This window comes from Anomaloglossus baeobatrachus, chromosome 5 (genome assembly GCF_048569485.1).
Source record: "Anomaloglossus baeobatrachus isolate aAnoBae1 chromosome 5, aAnoBae1.hap1, whole genome shotgun sequence".
Taxonomy (NCBI): Eukaryota; Metazoa; Chordata; class Amphibia; order Anura; family Aromobatidae; genus Anomaloglossus; species Anomaloglossus baeobatrachus.
Window position 1 is genome coordinate 189,393,980 of NC_134357.1, and position 17,332 is coordinate 189,411,311.

Below are 17,332 nucleotides of genomic sequence, written 5' to 3' on the forward strand. Positions count from 1 at the left end.
CCACAACACAACACAAACACATGGGAAAGTGCCAAGGACATATACTCACGCGAAAACAAAAGAGCAGGACAAGGAAAAAGAGGAGGAGACACAGATATAGGCATGGCACACCCTTCTAAAATCATGTAAAACACCGCAAGGTGACTCCAAGCGGAGTCTCCCTTTTTTCCAAAAATTGGGCCCCACACACACACACCCATTCAGTGGCAGCACTTGTGCCCCAGTTGTACACTTTACAGGTAGATTTGCATCAAGCACATTCAAAACTATGCCATTGTTAACCGTCCCCAGGATGACCCCGGGGTAGGTAGCAAAGTCTTTCCTGATCCCAGCTCTGTTCATCTTGGATCATTTTTAAAAACAATGTAAGCAAGGGTTACTCCAAGCGGAGTCTCCCTTTTTTCCAAAAATTGGGCCACACACACCCACCCCTTCAGTGGCAGCACTTGTGCCCCAGTTGTACACTTCACAGCTAGATTTGCATCAAGCACATTCAAAAATACGCCATACTTAACCGTCCCCAGGATGACACCGGGGTAGGTAGCTAAGTCTTTCCTGATCCCAGCTCTGTTCATCTTGGCTCCTTTTAAAAAACACAGCAAGCAAGGGTTACTCCAATTGGAGTCTCCCTTTTTTTCCAAAAATTGTGCCCCACACACACCCACCCCTTCAGTGGCAGCACTTGTGCCCTAGTTGTACACTTCACAGCTAGATTTGCATCAAGCACATTCAAAAATACGCCACAATTAACCGTCCCCAGGATGACCCCGGGGTAGGTAGCAAAGTCTTTCCTGATCCCAGCTCTGTTCATCTTGGATCATTTTTAAAAACAATGTAAGCAAGGGTTACTCCAAGCAGAGTCTCCCTTTTTTCCAAAAATTGGGCCACACACACACCCACCCCTTCAGTGGCAGCACTTGTGTGAAGCCCCACAGGTGTAGTGTCGGTGCATTACCTTCAGGGACTCCACTCGGCTGGATCTGGTCACAGGTAGGAGATCTTCTTCTTGTCGTGACGCCACTCTCAGTATTGCGGCCAGTAGGGACCGCCACTGCAGGTTGAGGGTCGCCTGGGGCTGATGGTATGTGCAGTTAGTTGGAATAGCCTCCTGAGAGTGAGGCAAGCCCCAGGGCCCGATGTAGGTGCGTAGTACCACAAGGCGCAGAATAACTCCACACAGGCAGAATGTCTTTCAGGGTTTTTACTCACTTCAGGTGGCAGGGTGAGTAACCCGGGCGTAGCTGGGATGAACCAGGCGGGAACCAGGTGTCCTTCAGGCTGACTTGTGAGGGTGACTACTAACTCGCCTTCCTTAGCCCTTTTTGGTTTGGGGTGACCCCGACTTTTAGTCCCTATGGGGGTCACCCAGGGAAGTTGCTGAAGCCTCACTCCCCTTCGTTTGCCATGTGCTTGTTGCCTGGGCCAGATCACTCCAGCTTCTTGCCTCCTGTGAGCTATGGGCCCTAACTGTGGCTACGTGGCTGCGGCTTTTGTGGTGTTGTGGCGTGGGCTTTGAGAGCCCCACACCGGCAGGTTTAGCAAAAGAAAGCTGGATCTATCTCCGCTTCGGGATCTGCCGCCCGTTTGGGCCTGGTACTCCCTAGCAGTCTCCTTACTTCCCACGCCGTGCTCTCTCTTTAGCTGGAGATGGGTTTCGGGTAGCACTCCTAGTTGACCATTCTCCCCCGTCGGTAGCCACTGCGCGGACGCTGTCAGACTCCAGCAGCCCAGGGGAAGGGGTCAGCTCCTCTCGGAGCTCCCTGGACTCTGCTCTGAACTGGCTCACTGCTCCTCCTCTCCTGTTCTTGCCTACGCCACCTAGCAACCAGATTCTCTTACCACACCCCTTGAGAGGAGATGGAGGCTTTTGGCCCCCTCCACTATTCCAGTGAAGGTCAAGGCTTTTCCCCCTCCTGGGATCCCCAGGGGTCCTCTCATGGGTACATGTGTGAGAGCTGATTACTATGCGCCTGTGTACCACACCCCTGTCAGCCTTCTGGATTACCTGTATTGTACTGTCCCCAGCATGGGTGCAGTACTCAGTGGTGCCTGACCAGGTCAGGGGCGCCACATTCCCCCTTAGTTATCACCAGCACGTCCTCGGGCTGCAAGACAACATTTTAAAATGCATAAAACATTAAAACATGTAAAACATTTTTAAAAGCACCAGGTACCATACATCACCACCCTCCACCCACAAGTCCGTTAACCCACCCAAAACCCTCTCACGTTGGCCGCGACTTCAGCCACTTCTGGCAGGATGTAGAGGCGGCTTTCATGGGCTGGTGGTTTCAGGGTATACCTGGCCTGGTGGATCCGCGCCTTCAGCCTCTTCTGGCAGGATGCAGAGGCGGCCTCCACAGTTGGTGCTGACCAGGTACCCTCTTTGTGGTGGAGAGCCAGGCCCCATAAACAGGCATGCTCTCTGGTCGCAGGTGAGCCAAGGCCCTATATACGGACGGGCTCCTCCTGGTTGCAGACGAGCCAAGCCCCTAAACAGGCTGACTCTGGTGGTGGTGGTGCCCTTTTGGTGTAACTATTTACACTGCGAGAGTTTGTGGCTATAGCCAGTTCATAGCCTTAAGGTTTATTTCTCACAATAGTTTTTGTGGGCACATTCTTGAACTTTAAAACGTTGCAAAACAAACTTTCCAAACTGGTCAAAACTTGCTGTACTTTACTTAAACTTATGCAGACTCCTCTTCACCAGGACTTGGGCCTGTAGGGCTGCGGCACCTGTTGCTTTCTTGACCTTTTTCCTCATCTGTAGTTGTCTCTTCATTAGGTCTTTGGTCTTTTCTTTCTTTATGGCTGTCTTTCCTTTCTTCTTTAGGACATGGTACTACATCTAGGGCATACCAGCCTCTTTCTCCTTGATGCAGGGTAAACTGTACGGAGTCTCCTGTACGCAGGTTCCTTCCAGGATGTCCTCTGGGCAGATTAGCTCTGACGTCTCTCCGATTGACAAAAATACCTTCTTTTATACCAGGTGCTACGATGAACCCATATCCTGACTTGAGGCTGAAGTCCTCCACTACTCCTCTGCAAAGGGGTCCTCTGGCCTGGGCTTTGGCTCTTCTCAGGAACCTTTTCTCCTGTAGGTCTCTGGCCGTGACTTCTCTCTGCTCTGGGGATGGCGGTGCAGGGGAAAACTGGGTTCTGCTGCGGCGCTGTGTCTTGCGGGCTGGATTCTGCGAAGTGCAGCTTACAAGCTCCCAGGTGAGGCTTTGGGGCAGATCTTCTTCCGCAGGAGGTGTCAGGTCTTCCTCGTCCCAGCGGGAATACGGCAGCATCTCCGGCTCTGGGACTAGCACTGCTGCTGGCTCCGGGGGCAACTCCTCAGCTTCTTGCCCTCCTCTCCCTCTTAGTTCTTCGCTGCACTCTGGTCGTGGCAGCGCTAGGGATGAGTGTTCCTCAGCTGGCTCAGGCGGTGGACTCTTCAGCGTGGTTGCTGCTGGGGTTGCCTTAGGGGTGTTCGGAGGGAGCATGTATCGATCCACCATCTCCTGTGGGAACTTGGCCTCCAGGTCAGCCTTCAGCTGCCAGTATGCGGAGTCTTCACCTATCAGGGATTTCCTAGTAGGGACTTCCTTAGGCTGGGGAGCGGTGTCTGCTCTGGCCTTGCAGGCCGGGGTAAATGGTGATGCAATCTCTTGGCGGGCCGCGCCCTGTATGGCGGCGGCCTGGTCTTGGCGGGCCGCGCCCTGTATGGCGGCGGCCTGGTCTTGGCGGGCCGCGCCTGGCATGGCGGCGGCCTGGTCTGTGCGGGCCGAGCCTGGCGTGGCGGCGGCCTGGGTCGACGTCGCAACTGCGATGGGATCTGTGCAGGCTGGGCTGGGCGTCGCTGCAGGGACCGGGTCTTGGTGGGCCGAGCAGGGCATCGCTGCGGCGGCCGGGGCTTGGCAGGCCGAGCAGGGCATCGCTGCGGCGGCCTGGGCTTGGCGGGCCGAGCAGGGCATCGCTGCGGCGGCCTGGGCTTGGCGGGCCGCACCTGGCGTGGCTGCGGCCTGGCTCAGCGTCGCCGCGCCGGGCGCCTCTTCTGGGACCGCGGTCGTAGCAGCAGGGGTCGGAGCACTTGCGCTGGCCGGGGCAACTCTGGACTCACCCATCAGTGGCACCATCGGGATCTGAGTCGTCGCCGCTCGATCTGGCAGGCGTCGCGCGGCTCCCTCCTCGTAGGTCCGAACCGCCGCAGCCATCTCCAGAAGCTCCGTGCGTCCCTCACTGAGCTGTCGCATAATCCTGGCCTCCAGCTGATCGCAGAAGATAGCTAGCTCCCGGCACCACCAGGCAGCAGAGCCTGGTTCTGGGTATCCACGTCTGGACTCCATCTCTTCTCTCTGCAGCAGCAGGCTTGTGGCTCTCTTTCCTTCCCGCCGTCTCTGGACGCTTCCGCTTTCTTCACAAGCGAGGTCAGAACTCTGCAGGGGATCTCTGGGTAGCCACACCTCTTCGTGGGCGGTAACTTCTTCCAGCGCGGGCTGCTGTTGTTTTTCAGCGCGCTTTTCATGGTGGCAATATGGCGGCGCTTCCAATTTTTCAAGCGGACCGCCCAGGCACATGGTCACCTGTCTCAACAGGTCTAGTCCTTATCCTGTTCGTGACGCCAGAAGTTGTGAAGCCCCACAGGTGTAGTGTCGGTGCATTACCTTCAGGGACTCCACTCGGCTGGATCTGGTCACAGGTAGGAGATCTTCTTCTTGTCGTGACGCCACTCTCAGTATTGCGGCCAGTAGGGACCGCCACTGCAGGTTGAGGGTCGCCTGGGGCTGATGGTATGTGCAGTTAGTTGGAATAGCCTCCTGAGAGTGAGGCAAGCCCCAGGGCCCGATGTAGGTGCGTAGTACCACAAGGCGCAGAATAACTCCACACAGGCAGAATGTCTTTCAGGGTTTTTACTCACTTCAGGTGGCAGGGTGAGTAACCCGGGCGTAGCTGGGATGAACCAGGCGGGAACCAGGTGTCCTTCAGGCTGACTTGTGAGGGTGACTACTAACTCGCCTTCCTTAGCCCTTTTTGGTTTGGGGTGACCCCGACTTTTAGTCCCTATGGGGGTCACCCAGGGAAGTTGCTGAAGCCTCACTCCCCTTCGTTTGCCGTGTGCTTGTTGCCTGGGCCAGATCACTCCAGCTTCTTGCCTCCTGTGAGCTATGGGCCCTAACTGTGGCTACGTGGCTGCGGCTTTTGTGGTGTTGTGGCGTGGGCTTTGAGAGCCCCACACCGGCAGGTTTAGCAAAAGAAAGCTGGATCTATCTCCGCTTCGGGATCTGCCGCCCGTTTGGGCCTGGTACTCCCTAGCAGTCTCCTTACTTCCCACGCCGTGCTCTCTCTTTAGCTGGAGATGGGTTTCGGGTAGCACTCCTAGTTGACCGTTCTCCCCCGTCGGTAGCCACTGCGCGGACGCTGTCAGACTCCAGCAGCCCAGGGGAAGGGGTCAGCTCCTCTCGGAGCTCCCTGGACTCTGCTCTGAACTGGCTCACTGCTCCTCCTCTCCTGTTCTTGCCTACGCCACCTAGCAACCAGATTCTCTTACCACACCCCTTGAGAGGAGATGGAGGCTTTTGGCCCCCTCCACTATTCCAGTGACGGTCAAGGCTTTTCCCCCTCCTGGGATCCCCTGGGGTCCTCTCATGGGTACATGTGTGAGAGCTGATTACTATGCGCCTGTGTACCACACCCCTGTCAGCCTTCTGGATTACCTGTATTGTACTGTCCCCAGCATGGGTGCAGTACTCAGTGGTGCCTGACCAGGTCAGGGGCGCCACACTTGTACCCTAGTTGTACACTTCACAGCTAGATTTGCATCAAGCACATTCAAAAATACGCCATACTTAACCGTCCCCAGGATGACACCGGGGTAGGTAGCTAAGTCTTTCCTGATCCCAGCTCTGTTCATCTTGGCTCCTTTTAAAAAACACAGCAAGCAAGGGTTACTCCAATTGGAGTCTCCCTTTTTTTAAAAAAATTGTGCCCCACACACACCCACCCCTTCAGTGGCAGCACTTGTGCCCCAGTTGTACACTTCACAGCTAGATTTGCATTAAGCACATTCAAAAAAACGACATTCTTAACCGTCCCCAGGATGACACCGGGGTAGGTAGCAAAGTCTTTGCTGAACCATGACTTGTTCATCTTGGCACCTTTTAAAAAACACAGCAAGCAAGGGTTACTCCAATTGGAGTCTCCCTTTTTTTCCAAAAATTGTGCCCCACACACACCCACCCCTTCAGTGGCAGCACTTGTGCCCTAGTTGTACACTTCACAGCTAGATTTGCATCAAGCACATTCAAAAATACGCCACAATTAACCGTCCCCAGGATGACCCCGGGGTAGGTAGCAAAGTCTTTCCTGATCCCAGCTCTGTTCATCTTGGATCATTTTTAAAAACAATGTAAGCAAGGGTTACTCCAAGCAGAGTCTCCCTTTTTTCCAAAAATTGGGCCACACACACACCCACCACTTCAGTGGCAGCACTTGTGCCCTAGTTGTACACTTCACAGCTAGATTTGCATCAAGCACATTCAAAAATACGCCATACTTAACCGTCCCCAGGATGACACCGGGGTAGGTAGCTAAGTCTTTCCTGATCCCAGCTCTGTTCATCTTGGATCATTTTTAAAAACAATGTAAGCAAGGGTTACTCCAAGCGGAGTCTCCCTTTTTTCCAAAAATTGGGTCACACACACCCCATCAGTGGCAGCACTTGTGCCCCAGTTGTACACTTCACAGGTAGATTTGCATCAAGCACATTCAAAAATACGCCATCCTTAACCGTCTCCAGGATGACACCGGGGTAGGTAGCTAAGTCTTTCCTGATCCCAGCTCTGTTCATCTTGGCTCCTTTTAAAAAACACAGCAAGCAAGGGTTACTCCAAGCGGAGTCTCCCTTTTTTTCCAAAAATTGTGCCCCACACACACCCACCCCTTCAGTGGCAGCACTTGTGCCCTAGTTGTACACTTCACAGCTAGATTTGCATCAAGCACATTAAAAAATACGACATTCTTAACCGTCCCCAGGATGACACCGGGGTAGGTAGCAAAGTCTTTGCTGAACCATGACTTGTTCATCTTGGCTCCTTTTAAAAAACACAGCAAGCAAGGTTTACTCCAAATTTGTCTCCCTTTTTTTCCAAAAATTGTGCCCCACACACACCCACCCCTTCAGTGGCAGCACTTGTGCCCTAGTTGTACACTTCACAGCTAGATTTGCATCAAGCACATTCAAAAATACGCCATACTTAACCGTCCCCAGGATGACCCCGGGGTAGGTAGCAAAGTCTTTCCTGATCCCAGCTCTGTTCATCTTGGATCATTTTTAAAAACAATGTAAGCAAGGGTTACTCCAAGCGGAGTCTCCCTTTTTTCCAAAAATTGGGCCACACACACCCACCCCTTCAGTGGCAGCACTTGTGCCCCAGTTGTACACTTCACAGCTAGATTTGCATCAAGCACATTCAAAAATACGACATTCTTAACCGTCCCCAGGATGACACCGGGGTAGGTAGCAAAGTCTTTGCTGAACCATGACTTGTTCATCTTGGCTCCTTTTAAAAAACACAGCAAGCAAGGGTTACTCCAATTGGAGTCTCCCTTTTTTTCCAAAAATTGTGCCCCACACACACCCACCCCTTCAGTGGCAGCACTTGTGCCCTAGTTGTACACTTCACAGCTAGATTTGCATCAAGCACATTCAAAAATACGCCATAATTAACCGTCCCCAGGATGACCCCGGGGTAGGTAGCAAAGTCTTTCCTGATCCCAGCTCTGTTCATCTTGGATCATTTTTAAAAACAATGTAAGCAAGGGTTACTCCAAGCGGAGTCTCCCTTTTTTCCAAAAATTGGGCCACACAGACACCCCATCAGTGGCAGCACTTTTGCCCTAGTTGCAAACAGGATGTTTTGATTTCAATCAAGCACATTCCAAATCCACAAGCATTTACTCTCCCCAGGATGACACAGGGGTAGTAAATTCCCTGTGGATCCATGACTTGTTCATTTTGATGAACGTTAGTCTGTCCTCATTGTCACTGGACATACGCGTGCGCTTATCTGTCAGCACACACCCAGCAGCACTGAAGACACGTTCAGAGACAACGCTGGCAGCTGGACACGACAAAATCTCCAAGGCGTAAGTGGAGAGCTCTGGCCATTTTTCTAGATTTGAAGCCCAAAATGAGCAAGGCTCCATTTGCAAAGTCATGGCATCGATGTTCATTTGCAGATACTCCTGTATCATCCTCTCCAGCCGTTGACTATGTGTCAGACTTGTTGTCTCTGTTGGCCTTGCAAAGGAGGGTCTAAAAAAATTATGAAAAGATTCCATAAAATTGCTGTTACCAGTAGCACCAGATAGGGTGCTACTGGTACGGGTAGACTGTTGAAGATTACGAGACCGTCCCATGTTTGTCAAGTTACAACTGAGAGATTCACTCCCTGCACCTGCATGGTTGTTTGGTGGAAAAGCCGAGCTAAGATCGAGTAACAGCTTCTGCTGATACTCCTGCATACGTGCGTCCCTTTCTATGGCTGGAATTATGTCACAAAATTTGGACTTGTACCGGGGATCTAATAGTGTGGCAAGCCAGTAGTCATCATCACTTCTAATTTTGACAATACGAGGGTCATGTTGGAGGTAGTGCAGCAAGAAAGCACTCATGTGTCTTGCGCAGCCATGCGGACCAAGTCCACACTGTGTTTGTGGCATAGAGGTGCTAACCGTTCTTTCTTCCTCTGACATCTCCCCCCAACCTCTTTCAACTGAAATTTGACCAAGGTCTCCCTCATCTGCTGAGTCTTCCATGTCCATTTCTTCATTTTCTACTGCACCTTCCTCAACATTTCGCCTGCTACCATGCGCCCTTGTTGATCCCTGTCCCCCATGGTCCCATTCTTGCCGCGTTGGTGATGATGAACGTCTGGACCTTGGTGATGTTGTTGTGTCTTGCGCATATGAATCCTCCTGTAGTTCCTCCCCTTCCTGTTGTCCCACCCCCTGACTCTAAATAGTGTTTAGCGTGTGCTCCAGCATGTAAATGACTGGAATTGTCATGCTGATAATGGCATTGTCAGCGCTAAACATATTCGTTGCCATGTCGAAACTGTGCAGAAGGGTGCATAGGTCCTTGATCTGAGACCACTCCATCAGGGTGATCTGCCCCACCTCTGCATCTCGTTGGCCCAGGCTATACGTCATGACGTATTGCACCAGGGCTCGGCGGTGCTGCCACAGTCGCTGTAACATGTGGAGAGTCGAATTCCAGCGTGTCGGCACATCGCATTTCAGGCGATGAACCGACAGGCCGAAAGACTTCTGGAGCGATGCAAGTTGCTCAGCTGCGGCGGTTGAACGGCGGAAATGAGCAGACAGTTTTCGTGCTCTGGTCAGAAGGCCATCTAGGCCGGGATAGTGTGTTAAAAATTGCTGGACAACAAGGTTCAACACGTGAGCCATACAAGGCACGTCTGTCACCTTGCCCAGGCGAAGGGCCGCACCCAGGTTTGCAGCATTGTCGCACACGGCCTTACCAGGCTGCAGGTTGAGTGGAGACAACCATTTATTAAACTCGGACCGCAGAGCTGACCACAACTCCTCAGCTGTGTGCCTCCTATTCCCAAGACATGTCAAGCTAAAGACCGCCTGATGCCGTTGCGCTCTGCTGCCAGCATAGTAATGAGGGGTGCGTGATTCCTTCTGCGCAGTGAGAACGCTGGTGGCCTGACCAGGCAGGCTTGGGCGGGGGGTGAAGGACACAGATGAGGTGGAGGAGGCAGAAGCAGTGGCGGAACTTGGACAGACAGAGGATTGACACACAAGTCGTGGGGACGGCAAGACTTGTGCAGCAGACCCTCAGACCCTTCACCATCTATCACCACATAGTTACCCAGTGCCCAGTCAGCGACATGCAACGTCCCTGTCCATGCTTACTGATCCAAGTATCGGTGGTGAAATGCACCCGTTCACACAGAGTTTCTCAAGGAAGCGGTGATGTTGTGTGCGACATGCTGGTGTAGCGCGGGCACACCTTTCTTAGAGAAGTAGTGGCGACTGGGCATCTGGTACTGGGGCACAGCGACAAACATAAGGTCTCTAAAATCCTGTGTGTCCACCAGGCGGAAAGGCAGCATTTCGGTAGCCAAGAGCTTACAGAGGGATAAAGTCAACCTCTTATCTTTGTCATGGGTCGCAGGAAATGGCCTTTTATTTGTCCACATCTGAGGGACAGAGATCTGGCTGCTGTGTGTAGACGGTGTTGAGTAGGGTGTCCCTGGAAAAATCCAGGTTTGTGAGGAAAGTGCAGGCGGAGACATGATGTTGCCTTCATCCAACGTTGGTGCTATCGATGTCTGAGAGAGCTGTACACACGCACTTGTTTCCCCTTCCAAACCAACTGACGACCTACCAAGCAAACTGCCTGTTGCGGTTACAGTGGTGGAAGTTGTGCATGGAAAACCAGGTGTGACAGCTGTCCCCACAGTCCTAGAAGATGAAGAGCGCGCGGATGCACTGGAAGGGGCAGGCCGTGGATGGTTCGCTCCGCTAGGCTGCATTGCAGCACGGTGAGCTTCCCACTGGGACATATGATATTTATTCATGTGACGATTCATGGAAGAAGTTGTCAAACTGCTGAGGTTTTGACCTCTACTAACAGAATCACGACAAATTTTACAGATCACATAATTTGGGCGATCTTTTTCTATGTCAAAAAAGGACCAGGCTAGGCAAGGCTTAGAGGGCATGCGACCTGCTGAGCCCCCCCGACTAGTGCTCAGAGGCAGAGTGGTGGCTGATGATGCAGTTGTAGACGTGCTACCAGTGCTCCTCCTCTGTCCAGGAAGGCGCAAGGTAACTTCGTGATCGGTTGCATCCTCCTCCACCGCCTCTGTTGACCTCCTCGAGTGCCTGACTGTGGGTTGACAGTAGATGGGATCTAGAACTTCATCATCAATTGTTGTGTTTGCACTCCCCTCACCCTCAGACCGAGCCTCTTCTTGCCCTGACCGAATATTTAAGTTGTCATCCCAATCTGGTATCTGCGTCTCATCGTCATCAGTATGTTCCTCATTGTCTATAACCACAGGTGTTACAGTTTGTGACAAAGGGTCAACATTATGCTCAGAAACTTGGTCCTCACGGCCTGAATCAGAGTCACAAAGGTTCTGGGCATCACTGCAGACCATTTCCTGGTCTGTACTCACTGTAGCTTGGGAGCAGACCTCTGATTCCCAGGCTATAGTGTGACTGAACAGCTCTGCAGACTCAGCCATCTCAGTTCCACCATACTGTGCAGGGCTGATGGAGACTTCAGAGCTGGGAAAAAGCAAGTTTGATTGGGATGACAACTCAGAGGACTGGTGTTTTTTGGATGCGGTAGTTGAGGTGGCTGAGAGGGCACTTGTTGGACCACTTGAGATCCATTCAAGCATTTTCCTTTTTTGGCCATCATCTACCTTTGTTCCTGTTGTTCGTGTCCGTAAAAAAGGGAGCACATCGGATTGTCCACGGTAAGTAGTAGACATCTTACTTTTGCTGGTAGATGGTCTATCTTCAGCAGATGTTAATGGAGCTTTCCCACCTTCCCCACGGACAAACCCTTTTTTTCCTTTTACAACACTCCTCTTCCCCTTTCCACCAGCATCTGTCATTTTGCCACTCATGTTGATTGCGACAAGATTGTGCACTTAAAATGTGGTAGTAAAAATTGAGAGGTGGTGTAGATTGCAGCGGTGGTCTAGCTTTATTAACAGCAGAATAACCAACAATAATTATCCCTGACAATGCAACTACGGCCCTTAAACTGGCAGCATAAATTGCTAGTATAATGGCTTAGTAACAATGAGTTTGAGTGTGCAATGCAGACAGACGTGCTGCAAATATCTTTGCACTAGTGGGACAATACAGAAGTCCAATAGCCACGTTTAGGATGCCACTAAGTTCACTCAGTGTTTGCTAGTATAATGGCTTAGTAACAATGAGTTTGAGTGTGCAATGCAGGCAGACGTGCTGCAAATATCTTTGCACTACTGGGACTATACAGAAGTCCAATAGCCACGTTTAGGATGCCACTAAGTTCACTCAGTGTTTGCTAGTATAATGGCTTAGTAACAATGAGTTTGAGTGTGCAATGCAGGCAGACGTGCTGCAAATATCTTTGCACTAGTGGGACGATACAGAAGTCCAACAGCCACGTTTAGGATGCCACTAAGTTCACTCAGTGTTTGCTAGTATAATGGCTTAGTAACAATGAGTTTGAGTGTGCAAAGGGCAGGAGGGTACAGTGGCAGGGTTGTGGGTCTGGGTAGAGGAAAGGAAGCCTGCCTTTCTATCCCTCCTAATGGGGAAATGCAGCGAGGAAATCCCTGATCTTAGCTACACAGACGCTGTCATCTTGTGTAGCTGTTAAACTCTGTTTTCACGGACCTGTCACCTATGGCTCTGACCCTGCCGGTATGAGCCCTTAAAAGGACTGATAGAATGTGCTATCCCTATGCTGTACAGCGCTGTGTATGGAGCGTACACAGCAGTATCGGCGATAGAAGCTGCGCCAGTGATGACTGACACCAAGGACGCAGAAGGCAGATAATGGCGTGCTGGAGGAAAATGTCCGGTTTTATAATGCAGGGACATGTGACATGGACATCCTATCACACATGCCGTTGCTTCTCTGGCTAAAAGTCCACTTAGCTGTGTGTGTGTCTGGGATTGGCTGACATGCTGGCCCGCCCCACTACACGCGCGCGCTTAGGGAAGGAAGACAAGGAAAAAAAAAAAAATGGCGATCGCCATTATCCATACAGCAGTGATCTGAATGCGCTGTTCCCGCACACTATACACTGAAATTTCATAATAGTGTGAGTCACAGAGTGACTTACACTATTACAGCGGAAAGCCAGCTAGGAATTAGCTGGTCTTTTTGCTGCTAGAACCGTTCTCGAACGTATCTAAAACTATCGAGCTTTAGCAAAAAGCTCGAGTTCTAGTTCGATCTAGAACAGCCCCCAAAATCACTCGAGCCGCGAACTGGAGAACCGCGAACCGCGAACCACGCTCAACTCTAATGCTGAGCGGCCAGCCAATCACAGTAATGCCACAACCAAAATGTCTGTGGCATTATTATGATTGGTTAAGAATCCCAGCATGTTTATTGGCTGCAAATCAGGCACCAAAATTGCTGGGCGTGACATCCAAATATAGCGAGATGAATACACCATTACTCGCAATATAATGAATAGCCCGAATACTGTATTATTCTGCAAATAGAAAATAGTGATTCACTCATCACTAGTAATAGCATGATCAAGCGCTGCCTGCAAATTCATCATAATTTACACCACAGAAGTGGTGCAAACTACAAGAGTAATGTAATCATGTTTCAGACTGAAGTAAATTTCTGAAAGTGACTCTGTGACCAGGTTTTTCCAATCTAACCTGAGAGCACCATAACGTAGGGGAAGAGATCTTGATGTCAGGGGTGTTTCACTTACTAGATTGCTTACTGTAGTTTTTATAAAATCACTGATTAATCAGTGGTAGATTATCATTAGAGGAATACTAGGCATGCTGCCAAGGTTGTCCAGCATATTCATGGGCACTGTATAAAAGCTAGATCTGCAGCAGAGAAGACATTGATTTTATCAAATTGATAGCATATTGCTCAGTAAGTGACCCATCACTGGAATCAGGGTCTCTGTCTTTACATTATGCTGCTCCCAGATGGGGTTGCAAATAACCTGGTGACAGATTCCCTTTAACTTTTTTGCGACATTGGACGAAGTAGGTAAGTTATGAAAGTCGGTGGCATTCCTTCACTGTACCTCTGTGATCGCCGCCAGATCTTCGGCTTATCTTGTAGCCGAGACCCGGCGGCCACTGCCAAGAGCGGTGGCCGCGCCGCTCCTGGCAGTTTAAGCCCCTGAATGCTGTGATCAATAGTGGCATTCAAGTGGCAGGGAGAGGACTGTTTACCTCTCCCAGGCGATCGGGTCCCTGTAATGAGATCACAGGGACCCGATCACTATCATGATAATCCTGGGTCATTGTCATTACAACCTCGGGTTACTGAGCTACGGAGAGCCTCACTGTAATGCCTGATAGGAGCCACAGACTCAGACTGGCTGTAAGGGGAATCTAGTGAAAAGCCGCTTACAAAGCAGGACCCCAAGAACTCTGCAACTCTTTAACCCCTGTACAGGGATTTGGAATTACACAAAGCCTCAGAGATCGCTACCTGTGGTAGACTGTAGTCCGTGGTCATCAGGCAGGGTCAAAATCCAGGAGATGCAAAACAGGAACAGAATCGGCAGGCAAGGGCGTAGTAAGGAGACAAAGCAGGGGTCAAATCCGGAACTGGAAGCAAGGTACAAAAACGACAGGCAGGAGGGTAGTCAAACACAAGCAAGGTCAGCGCACAGGAATCATAGACTGCACAGACAAAAACAAAGAACCATTGCATCCAAATAAAGGCCCGTCCTAATGAAATAAAGACAGACACCATTTTGTTGGCAGATATCGGTCACAGCTTTACTGATATATTATTATTTTACAAACTTTTCCAAACTCATTAAAACTTGTAAAACATATTTTATAAACTTTTTTCAAACTCTTTAGAACTTGTAAAACATAACTTGACTCCAGGTGAGAAGGGACACTCTACCACAGGACCAAGGACTTCCGCTCTCGCACCAGAATGCTGTTGACACATGCTGCTGTGACTTCACTGTACAAACATTTAGAAACTGTTACCAAAAAAGAAAAACAAGTAAAAAACAAGTATTAACAATAGGGAGGGAGGGAGAGCTGCTCCGGATCCTGGGATACCAGGGGAAGAGGCCGGACACCGGCCCAGACCCCAATATATAGGTAGAAATTACACCCTATAGGTGGGATTGGGAAATCGGGAGGGGCCAGGACGGTGTCTCCTCCCAAACAAAGGAAGAGCAGGGCCTGGACGGGAGAGGGGGCTGGACAAAAACAGCATTGGAGGTTAACCCCTTGCTGCACAGTCTGGGGCAGTTTCATTATGCACTACACTGCCCACCAGACTGCACAGACAAAAACAAAGAACCATTGCATCCAAATAAAGGCCAGTCCTAATGAAATAAAGACAGACACCATTTTGTTGGCAGATATCGGTCACAGCTTTACTGATATATTATTATTTTACAAACTTTTCCAAACTTATTAAAACTTGTAAAACATATTTTATAAACTTTTTTCAAACTCTTTAGAACTTGTAAAACATAACTTGACTCCAGGTGAGAAGGGACACTCTACCACAGGACCAAGGACTTCCGCTCTCTCACCAGAATGCTGTTGACACATGCCAAGGAGGAGACCAGTCTCAAACTGAACTCCGACCCCCACCATTTGGAAAAAAGGCTTGCTCCAGGCCGCCCTGGATCATAGATAAAATTGTGTCAAGACCGATATCTGCCAAGAGCACACCATCTTGAAGCATTAACCTTCGGTTGTCACCTTCCAACTAAAATCATCGGAGCAGACAACTGCCTGCTGATGGCAACCACCTCCAACAAGACCTGAGCCATCTCCGGCCTCGAACCCAACCACTAAGCAGTTCGACAGAGTAGAATCCAAGATTGCGACTGTTACCAGCTCTCTGAACAGCCCAAAACACGTAGAAATGGCCAACAATCCAAAAACCTTTTTTTTTTTTTTTTTTTTTTTTTTTTTTTTAATAGCAATGCCGAATTTTTAAAGAAATTAACTAAAGTAAATGTGCTATAAAATTGGTTACTTCCTGCAATAAATTGTGCGATGCATATCTGACAAAAAAAGCAGAGCGCAATTTACCAATATGCACTGTATATCAGAGTCTGATAAGACCCGCCCTGGCAGCCTAAGTGGCTGCCACAATGAAAAGGAATGAGTCCCAAAGTGATCAGGGGGTGAAAAAACGGCAAGCGGTGAGGCAGCACCGAAAAAAGGAGCGGTAAACTGGTACCTAGTAAGGGGGGTACCATCCTAATAAACTAACATTGAGGTACCAGTAGACCGACAAACAAAAATTCCATCAAACGCAAAGGGCAGGTAGGGCCAGGTGAAGGAACAGTCTAATCCCAGAATCTCTGGCCACTTGGTCAGTTTGGGCTCCTGAATGCGGATACGCATGAAGGGTCAATAAGTAGTATGGCACACAATTGAAGGCAACAAAACTATTCTTGGATGGTGTGGCGAGTTCGCTGACTCTGAGGGCCCAGAAAGGCCAAGTTAAAGGTTGTGGACAACAGGGATATCTCCCGTGGGATTGAACAAACAGCCTGCATAGTCAATTAGCTGAAGAAGCATCAGGTAAAAAATTGGGATGCCTCTTATCTATGGATTGGTGGGACTTAAACCAGCCATTAAAGGGGTTTGCGAATAACAAAAGATTTAGTAACGTAGAACATCCCATCAAAAAATGAAACAAAATACAAATAAATGCTTCTGGGCTACAGAGGCGAAAGAACCAAAGTTATAAAGGTGCATCAAATATTGGAGGGTAACCTCCGAACAGGTAAAGTTATCAGAACCGAGGGACCAGCTACCAGCATACCTATACCTAACCACTGTTTCACGCCTATCCATAAAGTTGCCACTTTGAAGGGGAATCTGAAGTCCTAATCTCTGTCAGGAGTTGGTCCCGACAAGATCTCGCAGCGGTGTGGCAATGGCAACCCACCGGGCTGGCATTGGGTACCAGCTGAAAAATCCTGCAAACAGAAACGAGACAATAAATATGGAGCATTACTCTGAGAACCTGTAGCCCATGCTCGGATCCAAATGTGTATTGTATGCAGAGTAACAGCAAACAAAATATTACAGTTGGCTAGTGACTTGTGGCAAAACTCTACAGCAATGACAATAGGGATCAATTCTGAAAGGGAAAATTAGCAGTCAAACAAAAAGTTAACAAGGTGAGGGCCAGGTGCCCCGGCACCACTGATTGCCAAAAAAACAGCGCTAAAACCATCAGAAAAAAGAAGATTGGTGAGCAAAAATAAAACCTGGTTAGACACCACAGAACACATGTTGTACATACACTCATTAAAGGTGAAAAGGAATTGAGACCAAATCAGTAAATCAGAAGTAATACGTAATCCTGTGGTCAGGGTGAAGCGCCCCTCTGGTGAACACAATAATCCTGTGGTCAGGGTGAAGCGCCCCTAGTGGACAATGAGAGGCGGTGAACTGCATTTGGCGCAATGTAACTTTCCTGTAAAGGCACAAATACTTATAACTATACTATGCCTGTAATTCTAATTAGCTCGGGCTGTAATTCTGACCTCTCTAATGCTGCGGTTCAGTAATATAACATCACATAAGCAACAAAATT